The sequence below is a fragment of the Chelonia mydas genome, chromosome 9 (assembly GCF_015237465.2).
Source record: "Chelonia mydas isolate rCheMyd1 chromosome 9, rCheMyd1.pri.v2, whole genome shotgun sequence".
In the NCBI taxonomy this organism is placed as follows: domain Eukaryota; kingdom Metazoa; phylum Chordata; order Testudines; family Cheloniidae; genus Chelonia; species Chelonia mydas.
The window spans coordinates 90,226,141-90,240,323 of NC_057855.1; the positions used below are offsets into that span (position 1 = coordinate 90,226,141).

Sequence of the window (14,183 nt, forward strand, 5' to 3'; positions counted from 1 at the left end):
GAGTCTATTTTAACCACTGGGGACTGCTCTGGGGGAAGGCAGCAGCAGCAGCCCAGAGACATGAGGCCTCCATGGATGTTCCAAGAGCCTCTAGTTCAGGGAGAAAATCCTCCGCCTATTCTGCAGGGGAATCTCTCCCACTAAGCTGGAATGATGAAAAGGAAACTCTCCCAGAACTCCTGTACTGATTTAAATCAAGCGTTCATCTAAACATGGGAACCCAGCCTGTGCAGTTCTGGGGTCCAGATTTACTTGCAAGAGCCACAATGTAAACTCCCTGAAAGGAAAGCCAGCTGGCCCTCTCCTACAGCAGCATGGCTAGCCGCTCTTCCAGCAGAGACAGAGGAGGAGGCTGACAGCAATCAACGGAAACCCACAACATTTGGTTTACGTATTCCCCAGGAGAGAGGTTAAAACAGAAGTGGCACTAATGCATCATGCTGCACTGTAACAGAATGGATCTGTGGCCCCCAGTGTTGCTGATGAACCAGCGATGACCTGCAGTACACACCAGCTCCCTGAAGATGGCAAGAGAACACTGTGATTTATCATACATGCAAATAACCACGTCTGAAAAATAAGGTACTCCCTACAAATAAGAGCAGGACTATATTTTCTTTACAGCCCATGTAATGCCAGAGCAGAATTTAAATTGCAGTGTTTATGAAACAGGTCTGGGGTTTTTTAAGAACACTGTCTGTCTCAAAGATTTTTTTTTTTTTTTTGTGGTCATATTACCGTACTGCAGCAGCCTTTGAACCCAAATGCAAAGACTGAGAAAGAAATTGCACTGCATCCAATGGCACCAGGGAGCCGTATAGCCAGCGTGTGCCTGTAATAATTTATCCTAAGCCTTCTAGTGGCATTTTATGTCTTTTTGCTGTAGAGCTATTACAGCTTTGATTACTCCATTTTTATATTTGTCAGCACAGCATATGGGCAAGATAATTTGTATTCAAAGTATTAAACTGGTAATGTAAATTATTAAAGACCCAATTCATAAAAGCATTACACACCATATGCAGATTCCTCCTCCAGAACCCTCCCGTTTTTTGCAGATGTGGCTTTATGCACTTTTTAAAGCAAAATTGTGACTTTCTGCAGTCCAGCCACCCTCCACTTTATTCGCTGTAGCTAAATATCCACCCCTCTGCTATGCACCGTCACCTAGAGGTGCCCAAGAATGAAAGGCAGGTGTGTTAGATGATGATCTAGTGTGTCCCCCTCCCAACTCACTCCACGTACCACAGTGTTTTAACTACCATCTGTCCAAAACATTTATCCAAAATACCAGTACACCTGTAATCTGTCAGCTCAGCTCATGTTCACAGATCAAAACAAACACACATTTTCCAGTTCTCCTGCACATTGATAAATAGACGAACAAGCAATCTCTGAAGCCTAAATCTTTAACCAGATCTGTAAAAGAAGGTATTGAAACCAGAGTGGGGAGGAGTAGGAAGGAGGAATGCCAAGCGTTGCTGGTGGGTAGTGTATCTATTGTGGCCTTTCTTTCTTGTCTTGCATTTTACACTTCGCACACACACAAAGATGGCAGCTAGTTGTTAGTTTTGTGATTAAGGCTGCATGTAAATTTAAGCTGTAAGTACCAGGCCAAAGCCTCTACTGACAAAGGACTGTGTGTATATTAGAATTTGCAGCAACTCTAAAAAAATAATGTGGAGTCTGCTACTTATGTAGGGAAATTTTCATATGCACCCCATGTAATAACAGGCAGATAATTCCAGTAGCTGTTTACCAGACCATATACACGGTTGTTGCGTTGAGCAGATGCTGTCTTCTGTTTTTCTCATTACCAAGATTTACCGTCTTCTAAGCTTATTATTGATAGAGGCTTTAGCTTCCTTTTGGGGGTGGAGGATAAGGAGAGTATTCAGGCTCTCAACAGCTCATTTTCAAAGGTAACCCACAAAAGGCCTTGGGACTAACTAGATGCTCTGGGCTGTCACCTCCAAACCTGCATCTCATCTTCCTCAGACTAAAGGCTTCCCTGCCCTGATCCTGAGCACACAGCACAACTCAGGGGGAGGGACAAATGTGGCTGGCGGATGCCGTGTCGGTCCTCCAGTATAACCTGGAGCTGCCAAAGGGATGTGCAAGGCCGCAGCCAGGGATCAGGAGTGTGCAGGGATCCTGGCAACTACACCCCTTTCTCCTAGCCTGGCACTGAGAGCTTGTGGTGTAGGAGGTATTCATGCCAGCTCTACACCACAGGGGCTTGCTGGCTATGCTGCTTTCTCTGCCAGGGGTGCTTCTTAAAGTGCCCTCAGCACAGATGAGGATCAGGGCCCTAATGTTTAACATTATTGAGTCTGCTTAAAATTGTTTGAGTCCAGTAATCTTGACTCTTTTCATCATGTACAATAGCTTTGCTAGCTCCCATTACAGCTCTCTGATAGGAGCGGTTATTAAAAGTATTGTCCTTTCACATCCTTACAACGGGGATTGTAAATAGGGGCCTGCAGTCCTGCCATGCACCTTTCCAGCATCCACAGTCCCAGGGATTTTTAAAGATCCATTACCAGGGCATTTATTTTGTGTTTTTAATGCTCTTCTGCTGCATGTGGCAATCAGAGTGGGAGATATCTGGAACTGCTTCAGAAAAGATCTTTCATAACCCATGCTTGGGTCCTTTGCCTCTTAGTAATATTATGGTTGTCGGCTTTGCTGGAGTCCATCTCACAGAGGGACAGGGATGGGGTGAGAACAGACCCCAGCCTGTATCCAACCTAAAGCAGGTAAAGTGTAGCAACTGATTTATTCCCTCACCTGTATGAAGAGGCTGAGGCAGTTCACCTCTCTGAAGCCACAGTAATGAACTACGGCATCTGCCATTGCAGATGGTACCCAGTCTCCCAAAGCCTCGCACAAGATAGGCACATCTGAACCCGGAGCCAGAACTGCCTTCCCCATTCCCTGTCCATGGAGCGGTCTAATTCCATCGCCTGGGAGAGGGCCTGGCAAACTGAGTTCCCCACCTGTTTCCCTTCTCCTGTTGAAATGCTGTAGGTCAGCCCCACCTCGTGGCCTCCGCAGAGATGGCGGGGAAGCTACCAGAGGCCATGGAACCTCACACAAATATAAGGGAAGAGATTGCCTCCTACTGCTTCAGGGGAGCTGGGAAGGGTGCCTTGGATAAGCAGAGACTGGGGAGGAAGTGACAGGCAGGAAGGAGTTGGGTGGGTTACTGTGTTATTAGTTTACTGTAAATCCCAGACTGCCTATTTGGGGCCCCAGCTATGGTTATCTTAGCAAAAGCTCAGCTATTTCACCTGCAGTGATAGCTCACTTCAGTGTTTGCTGACAGCACCACTGTCTTCAGAGCCCAATATCTCAGCAACTACAAGTGATGTCTTTGGGGTACAGTATATAGCTTCCTCGGTACACACACACATTTGGAGGAACAATATAACAACCGAGGAAAAGCAAACTGCAGAAAAATTGTAATGTTTCGGTTCAGCTTTCTATTATTTTATTGTTGCAACATGCTTTTAACTCTGCATTTCTGAACAAAACGTCCCGGCCTTTGGATCTTAATAGTGTAAGTCTGCAGTCAGGAAAAGTACCAATTTTGTAATCCTGGCATATAGGCAGGATTTTACACTACCTACAAGATTTCCCAAGTGTTATTTATTAACTGATGTACATTCCTCTGCAGAAAATGTGTCCATCACTATATCCAAGCTCATGTACAGGCAGTACAATGACATCCAGATTAACCCTCGCATGACACCAAATCGCTCTAAAAAGAAAGTCGGTAGAAGCTGTTGCACCAATAAGGAAAACAAATGTCAGCATTCACTGAGAATGCCCTGTCTCCAGCCCCAAGGTGTAGGTGCGGACATCCCAGCGGATCACAACTACCAGGCAGGAGTATGAAAAGAGAAGTCATCTCTCTCTTAGATAGTCAGACCCCAAACCATATGGGGCTTAATAGATTAAGACCAACATCTTGAATGCACTCTAAGCCAGTGCGAGCTAAGGAGCAGCTGTGTAAAAACACGGTCTCGGAGAACAACCACAAGGCAAGCACTCAGCCACAGAATATTACGAGCTGAATTTCTGAATGGCCTTCAAGTGCAGCCCCTAAGCAGAGCATGTTGCAGTAATCCACTCTGGAGGTGGCAGAGGCATGGAGAGCTGAGAAGATCTGAATAGAAAAAAACCTGAATAGAAAAAGTTCACAACCTTCTTGTAAAGCCAAGATTTAAGCAAGAACTACTGCTGCTGCCAGGACCTCCAAAAATAGCTGATGATCCAATAGGAACCTCCAATTGTGCAGGTTATTAACAAACGGCAGTCAAAGAAGCCTTTTTTTTTCCTTTTTGGTGTGGCTTCAAACTTACTTCAGTTCTTTTCCTTTTAACATAAAGGTGATTTTTATTTTCTCTTACTCTGACATCAGACTAGCTCCTGATTTCCTGACCCAATCAACTGACGGCAGCGGTGTCAGGAAGCATGAAAAATGCAATCAACTTTTGAAAAAAAATTATGCAAAATTTTTTTTTTAAAATACATATGCCTAAACTTTGTTAAGACTCCAGTATGATTTCTGACACTCCTCCAGACTTTAATAACGTGAATATTTCTATGTAAAAAATATATATTCTGAGGGAAAAATTTGCATCTCCATTTGTATTACAGCAACTTCCCTGAGCAAACAAGCAGGACAGTTTGAAAACAAATGACAAAATAAAGCAAAACAACAGCAACTGCTACTGTTGAAGACAGGATACTAGAATAGATGGATCACTGGTCTGATCCAGAATGGCCAGATTTACATTTCTAATGACAGCTAATGGGTAGAACAGCAGCAACAAGGAATAGTCAGGCAAAAATCAGGGTAACAAGGGCATCTTAGGAAGATGTAGTGACGGCATAATTAAGTCACCCCAAAGCAAACTATGTGGAGTCAATGGGTGGTCGACACTTCTCAAGTTTGGGTCCTGAGACTGCAGCTTCCACCTCAACTACTTATGGTCCTTCTACCCTAGTTACATCAATACCACACCACCAAGAAAGCAAATAAGCAAAACAATCTGAATCAAGGAAGCCAAAGATAAAACTAGGCCATCCACAAACAAAACTACTGAAGTTTGATAATAATACTTATTTTGCTACAGTGATAAAGGTTGGAGGGAAAGTCATGCTGCTTTATCTTTGGGCATACCTGACTTCATCCCAAGTCAGTGATACTCAGACCTCAGAGGTTCAGGAGCCAAATTAGTGATCAACATGAACCAAAAGAGAGACAGTAAGTGTGAATTCGTTGTTTCATTTACTCTCTCTCTCTCTATATATATATATATACACACACACACATATATATTATTCCCAAAGCAAAATGACTGGCCAAGTATTTGTTGATAACATAGTAAAAGCATCCTGATTGGTTAATAATTAAATCAGAGCGCTTTAATATCACGTGCTGCATAGAGCTGCAGGAGACACAGTAAAGAGGCACTTGCAGCTTGCAAGCCTCAGTCTCTGTATAACTGTCCTAAGTCATATTGGAAATCATTCCACTTTATACTGGAGCTGATTCTGCAGCAGCATACATATGTACCCCTGTATGGACTAGGTTGATTCAGAGACAGGAAACATACACAGCCCTTACCTTTATCTCTGAATGCTTATAAGAGCCAATTCTTTTACTCCTTACTCTGCCATACCTCCCAGAGAGTCACTGGGAGTTTTGTGTAAGCAATGCCTGCCAGGTTTGGGCTGCAGTCCACACATCTCCATTGCTACTTACAAACACTGGAGGGTAGGGAGCAAATGCCCAGATTTACAAGATGCTAGTAATCCCTGAGAAAATGATCGCACACGGTACAATGGTGCCGGCTGCCGGGACCTTTTTGGCCCACAGATTTCTATCGACTATCCTCTTCAAACAGATTTAGTGTGGCGCAGCTTGGAACATAGTATCTATGAATCTATAGTGCAGGGATCTCAGAAAGTTCTTGCCCCAAGAGGACACCGCAGAGTGAGACTGGAAATTAGAAACGGGAATCAGCAGCGCACGAAGTGAGTGAAAGTGCATGTGGCTGTGATGTGATAGGGAAGTTTTACTGCCGAAGGAGCAAAGATCTGCATGGGCTCTGGCAGGTGTGCATCATGTAACTGGTACGGAAGGACCACGAATAGCTGAGGAGAGAGCTTCTGTCTCAGGATCCAAACCTGAAAGGTGCTGAGCACTCTGAACACCCATTGATCCCCCCAGCACCAGTGGGAATATAAACTGAGGTGGTGGGGTAGACCCTGGGCCCAGTGAGAGATGGGGCTGGGGACTGGAAGATGCCTGGATTCAACTCCATGGAACCCAGCAAGAGGAAAGTGAGGTAGAACATCTGATTGCAAGTGGCAACTGCAAAATGTTTTGCTGTAACATTTAGGAAATGGTGTGTGTGGGTGATCCATGTGAGCAATGGCTCGTAGAAATTACGGCAATGAAGTCTGCGTATGTGAGGACCGGTGTATGATGTTAATGGTAGGATAGAAGGCTCCACATTGGTTATCCAGGCAGATGTTGGAGCTATAGGAGTGGTGTAAGGGAGATAGAGAAGCCTGAGAAGGGTAACTGATGAATGGAGCATAAACAGGGGATAAAATCAAGTCAGTCAAAAAATGTCATTCCTTACCTTTTTTTGCAGCAAACTAACCTCCCCTGTCCCCAAGGAAAATGTTTCTTTCTAAATTTTCTGGGTTTTCCAGTGAAAAAAACAAAAACCTGAGAATTTTGTTTGTTTTCAAACACTGACAATAACTGAAAATTTTTCAGTTTTCATTCTTAGACTTTTTTTAATCAAAAAGGGGGGGGAATGAAACACTTCTTTCCAGTTTTTCACAAAAAAACATTGACCATTTTTTGATTTGACTGCTTATTTCCTCACTCCTGACAGCCTGCAGGGGGGAGCTGTGCAGTCTAGCACCCTTCACTCAATGGTAACACAGGGTTTTTGAGTGGAAATTTCCCATATTTTCCTAACTAATGTGTGACAAGGTGGGTGAGGTAATATCTTTTATTGGGGCAACTTCTGTTGGTGAGAGACAAGCTTTCGAGTCACCCTGAGCTCTTCATCAACATTGCTGTTTATTCACACAGAAGGTTCTCAGTAACAATTGTATTATCCCCATATGCTCCCCTGCAGACACCTGTTACCTCCTTTGACCCCACCCCAGCCCCACTCTTCCTCTCGCGCCCTACACTGCTCCATTGATCCCAGGGTGCCTCTGTTCTGAAGCATGGGTGCATCGTGGGCTCCCTACAGCACTGCTGATTTAGTCTACTTCGTCTCAGCTCCCGCACTCAGCTCCTCCACCCCAAGTCCCCCCAGCCCAGCCACATACATCTCGGCCTAGGCTCCTCTGTGCAACAAGCCTCTTTCCCGTCAGGCCACCTGCAGACCCCGTTCACCTCCTCCCTCTTTCTCCCTCCCCACCGTCACACAGCTCCACTCAGCCCCTCTGCAAATGTCAGTTCGTATTTTACTAAAAAAATTACATCAAAAGTTCAGCTCTCCTCCGAAGAGCTGTTGGGCCACAGTTCTGCCTCTGTAAAATGACAGTAATTGTCCTAACTTTCTCCCACTTTGTCTGCACAGTCTATTTAAACTGTAAACTACTTGGGGCCTGGATTGCCTATTATGTGCACGCACAGCGCCTAGTACAACAGGGCCCTAGTGTTAGCTGGGGCCTCTAGGCATTACTGTCTTGGGCTCAGGCTACAGGGCTAAAAATAGCAGTGTGTACGTTCCCGCTCAGGCTCTGAAACCTGGCAATAGTGTCAGAGTCTCAGAGCCCAAGCGGGAACATCTACACTGCTATTTTTAGCCCCAGAGCATGAGCCCGTCAATTGACCCAGGCTCTGTGACTTGCTGCTGTGGCTTTTTGTTTTTCAGGGTTTTTTCAGTGCCTAAGTCCCATTTCTAAGAGACATAGGTACTTAGGAGCTTAAGCATCAATGAAAGTCAGTGGAACTTGGATTCCTAAGTGGCTAAGTCACGGGACTTAGGCTGCAAAGTCACTTTAGGCGCTTTTGATCCCGAGTTTACACTACAAACTCAACATTGCAAGGGGAATTAGTTGCAACAGGTTTGATTGCAATTAAAACGTGTTAGATAGTTTAGACAAAACCTTAATCACACTGCAGTGGCTTGTGCCCTCACTGGTATATTAGTTATACTAATAACTACAATCCAGGGATTTAACACGTTAGTGTCATTGGTAAAGGCCAGTTTACCAAAGCAAAGTGGAATTATGTTTTATAACAGCATTGGGGGAGGAACATGTTGCAGTTGCATTACCCAACAGGCTTGTTTTGTACGGTAGGTGGGCCTGTGACTCATTAGCTAGCGATGGCCATTCTCAAAACAGTTGCTTCTCTAGTTAACTCACAAGTTGCTGAGCAAGGCTGCCATTCCTAACAAACATGTATTTTACAGCACACAGATACTTATCTTCCCTCTACAGCCCTCCTCCCCGTTACAGCCACACATTTGAACATGTTACAGAGAAACACTGATAGAAAACAGAAACTGACAACATTTCAGCTTCTGTCTCCATGATAAATGACAGGCTGATGAGCAGATACAAGGTGAAGAAACTGGACAAGGATCTACTCCTGCAGCTTGGCCATTAACACATCATGCCATCACCCAGGAGAACATAACTCAGGAATGGCCTTCAGACTGTACATCCCCATAGTAGTGGATCTTGGTGGATCATCATTTCACAGATGGGCTCAGAGGACCATATTCATACCTGGCGTAAGCAAGTGCAGTTCCACTTAAGGCCTGCGTTCACTTACATCAGGTCTGAATTTGGTCCTCAAATCTCCAGAGTCTATTCAGCAATCCAAAATCCATCTCTCGGTGGCAAATATGCAAGCACAGCTTTATAAGGTCCTTATGCTGTCTCCAGGCCTAAATTAGAAAGAACTGGGGGCCTAAATATGATATGTTGGTGGACCAAGAAGATAGAGTGCATTAATAATTTTTCTAAATTGTGCTCCCGGGGACCAGCTTTTTAAACAGCAAATGAAGGTGAGATGCCGGAGGGAGGTACATGCTTAACTGTCTGGGGTCCCTCTCAACAGAAAAGCAGCATAGGTGAGGGACCATGAATTGATTGCATGCTTAAAATTACGAAAAGTGACAATTCCTATTTGCATAATGCCTAGCATGAATGTGTGTAACATTTTGCTACGAAGCCTCAAATCAAGGATTGCAGTCAGCAGTGCTCTGTGAAAACCAGTGTCATAAAACCTGGGTTTATTTCTTAAGCTTTTAGAGGGTGGTCTTTTAATGTTTTGATTGTATTTTAATTGGGTTTTCATTACAATACACAGAGCTTTGGCTGTGTGGGTGAGGGAGGGGCGCTTCATAAATAAAAATATCATTACATAAGACATCCTTAGAAAGCAATTCCCATCCCGTTGTACTGTAATTTTTTGGTGAGCATAACCCATATAATGAATACAACAACGACAACACAACCCAGCAGACAAGCTAGCTAAACAGCAGGCTTCCAGATGTCCACCCAGCTCTCCCATCTCAGACTTTTAATCCTCTACTTAGTCTGAGCTCTAGCTGATTTCTGATGCATTCAGATTATCCAGCTAGCACAACTGCTAGCAAACATCTGAAAATTTTCACCCTTCCATCTCACATTTCACCTTGAAGGAGCAGCACTCTATGGGGCTCAGAGCCTTCTTTATCAAGCCAATTAGCTTAACACAAAAGCAGTGAATAGGGCTCACTTACACAACGCTCAATGGCCTGTAAAATCCTCAATATTTCAAAATGGTCTCAGGCCAAATACTGCTGTAAAAACAGTAACCAGTGCCTTAAGGAACCAAAGCGTTAGATTTTCTGACAGCATTAAAAATAAACTTAGCATACATACATTTGACATGGAGATCTGGTCACGTAATGTAAAGAAAAAGTCCATGAACAGATCATATACAATTTCTTTTCTAACATTTGAGGACCAAAGTTTGCAAGGAACAAAAGGAAATGATTAACGGGAAACATGCATGGTACAAAAGAGACTTTATAGTCCAAAAAGGGATGTCCATATTTAGAAACACTTGATTCCTGCCATCAGGGTTCTTTGCTTCTTCCTGAATGTGTCTCTCAGCCATGCGAGAAAGAGAGCCTGTGCATGTTTGTGTCACACACACACACACACACAAAACACAAATTACCTATCACCAGTTGATTTGCTTACTGATTAAAAGCAAAATGTTAAGATTTCATGAGGCGTATTTTCATGATTTGTATTTTTAAGAGCCCCGTTCTGCCAAATGCTTGCCCCTCTCCAAATTCTCATCGACACTACTGCAAGCTCAACTAAAGCCTTGTCTGTAGGGAGGGCAGGGAAGGAATCCTGTTACAAAAACATTAATTAACCCGTTTGAATTAGCATGATGTGAAAGTTCTGCCCTTAGTGTGGGCAAGGACAATCACTGTAAAAAACACATTCGTTGGCCGTGGTTATCTCGAGAAGGTACCTGACTATGAATCACAACTCAGACATTTTTCAGCACCACCTTTTCTTGTCTAGTTGCTAGGTTCTATTTACAAGGTGCTGCTTAAGGCATTTTCTAACAATGCTTTTTTCCAGTCTAAACAGGACCACAAAGAGATCTTGTATGATAGGGCCCTTATGCTGTAAGCACTGAATTTGGGATTTTGTGGATAAAGCAGATCTCTGCCTACACTAGGATGTTTTTTCCTAGAATTTCTCATCTTTGCTACCAACAGTTCAAGTCCACATGATCTAGACTAGCATATGCAAGAGGCTAGCAACTGCCAGCATTTTAAGCAATTGGCCCCGATCCATGACCCTGCTCCAAGCCCTGTTAGGCGAGACAACATGGCGTTTAAAATGCTTGTAAGCACTTGTGACTGTCTACACTAACGCTCCCACCATTGCTACTACCAGAGGAAACAACAGTGGGAATTTTTAGAGAAAAAAGGCTAGTTCACACACAGCTGCTGTCACAAGGTTTCACGTAATAAGCTTTTCTTCCATATCTTCTAAACCAGTGGTTTCCAACCTTTGTTCACTTGCAGAGCCCTAAAAAGTTTCAAATGGAGGTGTGGACCCCTTTGGAAATCTTAGACATAGTATGCGGACCCACAGGGGTCTACAGATCACAGGTTGAAAATTACTGCTCTAAACCCATAATAAAAAATAATTTCCTCTTCGTTAGGACTTCTTACACCGGGGCAGATTCTCAGCTGGTGTCGATTTGTCATAGCCCAGCAATTTACACCAGCTGAGGATCTGCCCAATGCTTCTAACCAAGAGAAAGCTGCTACAAAAAGTTACAGACTTTCCCCAAAATTTGGAAGAGCGCAAGTTAGTGGTTTCTGATAAGCTTCGCTCACCTATAGCCAGGATCTGTATCGTACTGGGTTTCTACAGCCAGCATAGTGCCATACAATGTAAAACTGGCAGCAGTGCTAATTGTATCTCATCTCCATGCTCCACCTCCTTCCCCCTCCCCCGCACCTGTTCCCTGGTAGTTTTGGAGAGGGTCATTAGTGCCCCTTAACAAGGTCTTGCAAAGAACTAAAGATTGGAGAGAAAAAGAATGGAGTGGGAGATAGAAAGGAGGAAAGGAAGAGAAAGTTTGGGTAACTGGATTTAAAAGTGACCTATAAAGTGGGGGGAGTTGGTTTATGCCCTTGTTTGTTTCTTTAGGGCATATAGAAAACTGAATGGTGGTTGTTTAAGGGTTTGGGGGTTTTTTTAACCTGCTTGTTTTACCACCTTCAATATATTAGGAATGTCAAGTTTGATCTTCCCTGGCTTTGCTGGAGAACTTCATGGTGATCTCAGGTGAGCACTCACACTTAAATCGAAAGTGGTGTGTATTCATTAGGGAGCGTAGTTGGAGAGGTGTTAACAAAACCCAGAGCTTTTAACAGGGCATTGACCAGTTGATTGGGAAACTGCAGACCTGGGTTTTATTCTCTACTCTGCCAGGAATAAATCAAAATCTTTCTCTGAGATACCCTGTTCAGTCTCTTAATTCTTATATTGGTGTAGTTGCATCAGTTCTCTAGTCACCATAAATTCGTGCAGGGTAGAGAAGGCTGCATTTTTTCAGTAAAAAAAACCCAAAAAAAACCCGCCCACAACTTTTTGTTTAAATATAAAATTAAATGTATACATTTAAAAAAAATCAGACCTTCACAAATTCTAAAGAAGCAAGGTAGAGCCAAGCATTTCTGCAGATCACCTCTAAGGCTTTTTAGATTAGAAATATTAGGTCTGGTCTATCTTCTTTTGCTGGAAGACTATGGACTACCAGGGAGTTTTCTAGATTGTGGTGTTGCAATGGAGCAAAACACCTAAGTAATAGTGAGGAACAAGGGATATTTAGTTTAACTGCTTAATGCTGTTTTGTGGGGGTTTAATATATATTTTACACAAATTCCTGACAAGCCTTTGAAAGAAAAAGCTCTTTGTGGAAGATTTAAACATGCTTTGACCAAAAGCTGAGAGAGCTTCTACCAGTCACCAACACCTGTAACAAAACAAGCAGGAAGACAGAACTCTATTCCTAAGCTAAAAAGGAAATAAAATGCACCCTATGTACCCTTCTCCTTTAAACCTTTCTGGCTTCCTCTATAGGTCACAAATCAAAAAAGGATGCAAATAATTTCTCTCTCTCTCTTTTGCAAGGCACTCAGTCTTTCATGAATCATCCTCAAGAAATGTATGGTAGGCAGGCAAAAGCAATCAAATATCTTTCCTTTTGTCAATTGCCTTTCATCACAAATGATCCCAAAGTACTTTTATAACATTTCAGCCTTTCATTTTTGTTAATTTTCTAAATTAACAGGAAGTAAATATTACATTTTGCAAGTAAAAAGTCAAAAGTACTTATAAATAACACACTCTTAAAATCTGAAAGCCGAACCAAATTTGATCAAAAATAGAAGTGGGCTTACTATGATCTAATTTCAACTTACACCAACAATATATTTGGGCTTCCCCCCTCCCCCAGTGAACTGTTTGAGTGTGTTTTGTTGGAGGGTGGGGGGGAACCCTGAATTTTCTACATCATGTACCTCGTTATACAGGATCTAAAAAATTCTTCAGTCAATGCAGGTTTGTGTAGGCATACAGCACTATCACGACAGTGCTTCCAAATCCATACAAGATTCACACCAGAATTCAGAAGTGAATACTGAGCCTAAAATATGGTCAGAAAACCTTTATACACAACAAAGAATGAGGTGCTAGTTCAAAGCAATGCAGCTGCACACTGTTTAATATCTTAAATGTCAGTGCCTGTGTTAAAATTTCCCAGTCCCATCACAAGGCTTAATTACTATTGTCCTGGCTATTAGTGTTCGATTTGGTCAATCACATGAAATCACCCAGGGCAGTCCCCACAATGTGGTTAAAACAGTTCCACCTTGCAGTGCAGACAGGATGGGGATTTGCTTTAATTGCTTCCACGTAGTGTGCCGTAGCCTCTAAGGAGCTAAACTTTGCTGTAGGACTGGGATTCTCCATCTCCTGAGTTCTTATCCTGCCCCAACCAATGCACTCTGTGGCCTTGGCCAAGTCACTTATCCTCTCTGCCTCAGCAGCCCATCTAATAAAGAGAATAAGCCTTACTCAGCTACCTTGTAGGGCTGGTCAGGATATGCCATTCTCCTCAGGGATAAGAGAAGGAAAACAGGAGGGAAGAATACTTACTAGCTGGAAGACTAGGAGATGCAGCAAGCAGCAGGTAGTTGCAAAATGGCCCTTCTAGAGTAGCTACTTGGCTCTGTCAAACGTAAAAAGCCAGCCACTGAAAGGCATGCTGGAAAAAAAGTTCTTATAGAAGGACAACAGTGTCAGAATTAGTAGGACCAGGAAGCCTGCTCTGAGGCTTGCACCAGTATATTACATACATTACGAGGAATAGATGTTTGCAAAGCACTTTGAACATTCTGCTAAATCCTCGCACATTAGCATGCAGAATGCCAAATTACAAACTAACTCTGGAAAACAGGGACAAGGGTACTTCATAGATCCTAAAAACTTCAGGTGAGGATGTTCATGACTTGGTCCCCTTTGCACTGCATGTTGGAGTATGTTCAAGGAATAACTGTATTGGAACCAGGTCCCTGGAAGAGATTTTACAGTTC

At 43.2% G+C, this 14,183-nt stretch overlaps 1 protein-coding gene across 1 annotated transcript in view; it reads right to left on the bottom strand.

Annotated features, from left to right (window-relative positions):
* The window catches only part of GPR50 (G protein-coupled receptor 50), a 116,836-nt gene extending 103,003 nt beyond the window's left edge, over positions 1-13,833 (bottom strand). The window contains exon 1 of the mRNA XM_043522681.1: positions 13,747-13,833. The gene's annotated coding sequence lies outside the window, so the exon portion shown is untranslated. The remainder of the gene's footprint in view (positions 1-13,746) is intronic.
* Between the last annotated feature and the right edge of the window lie 350 nt (positions 13,834-14,183).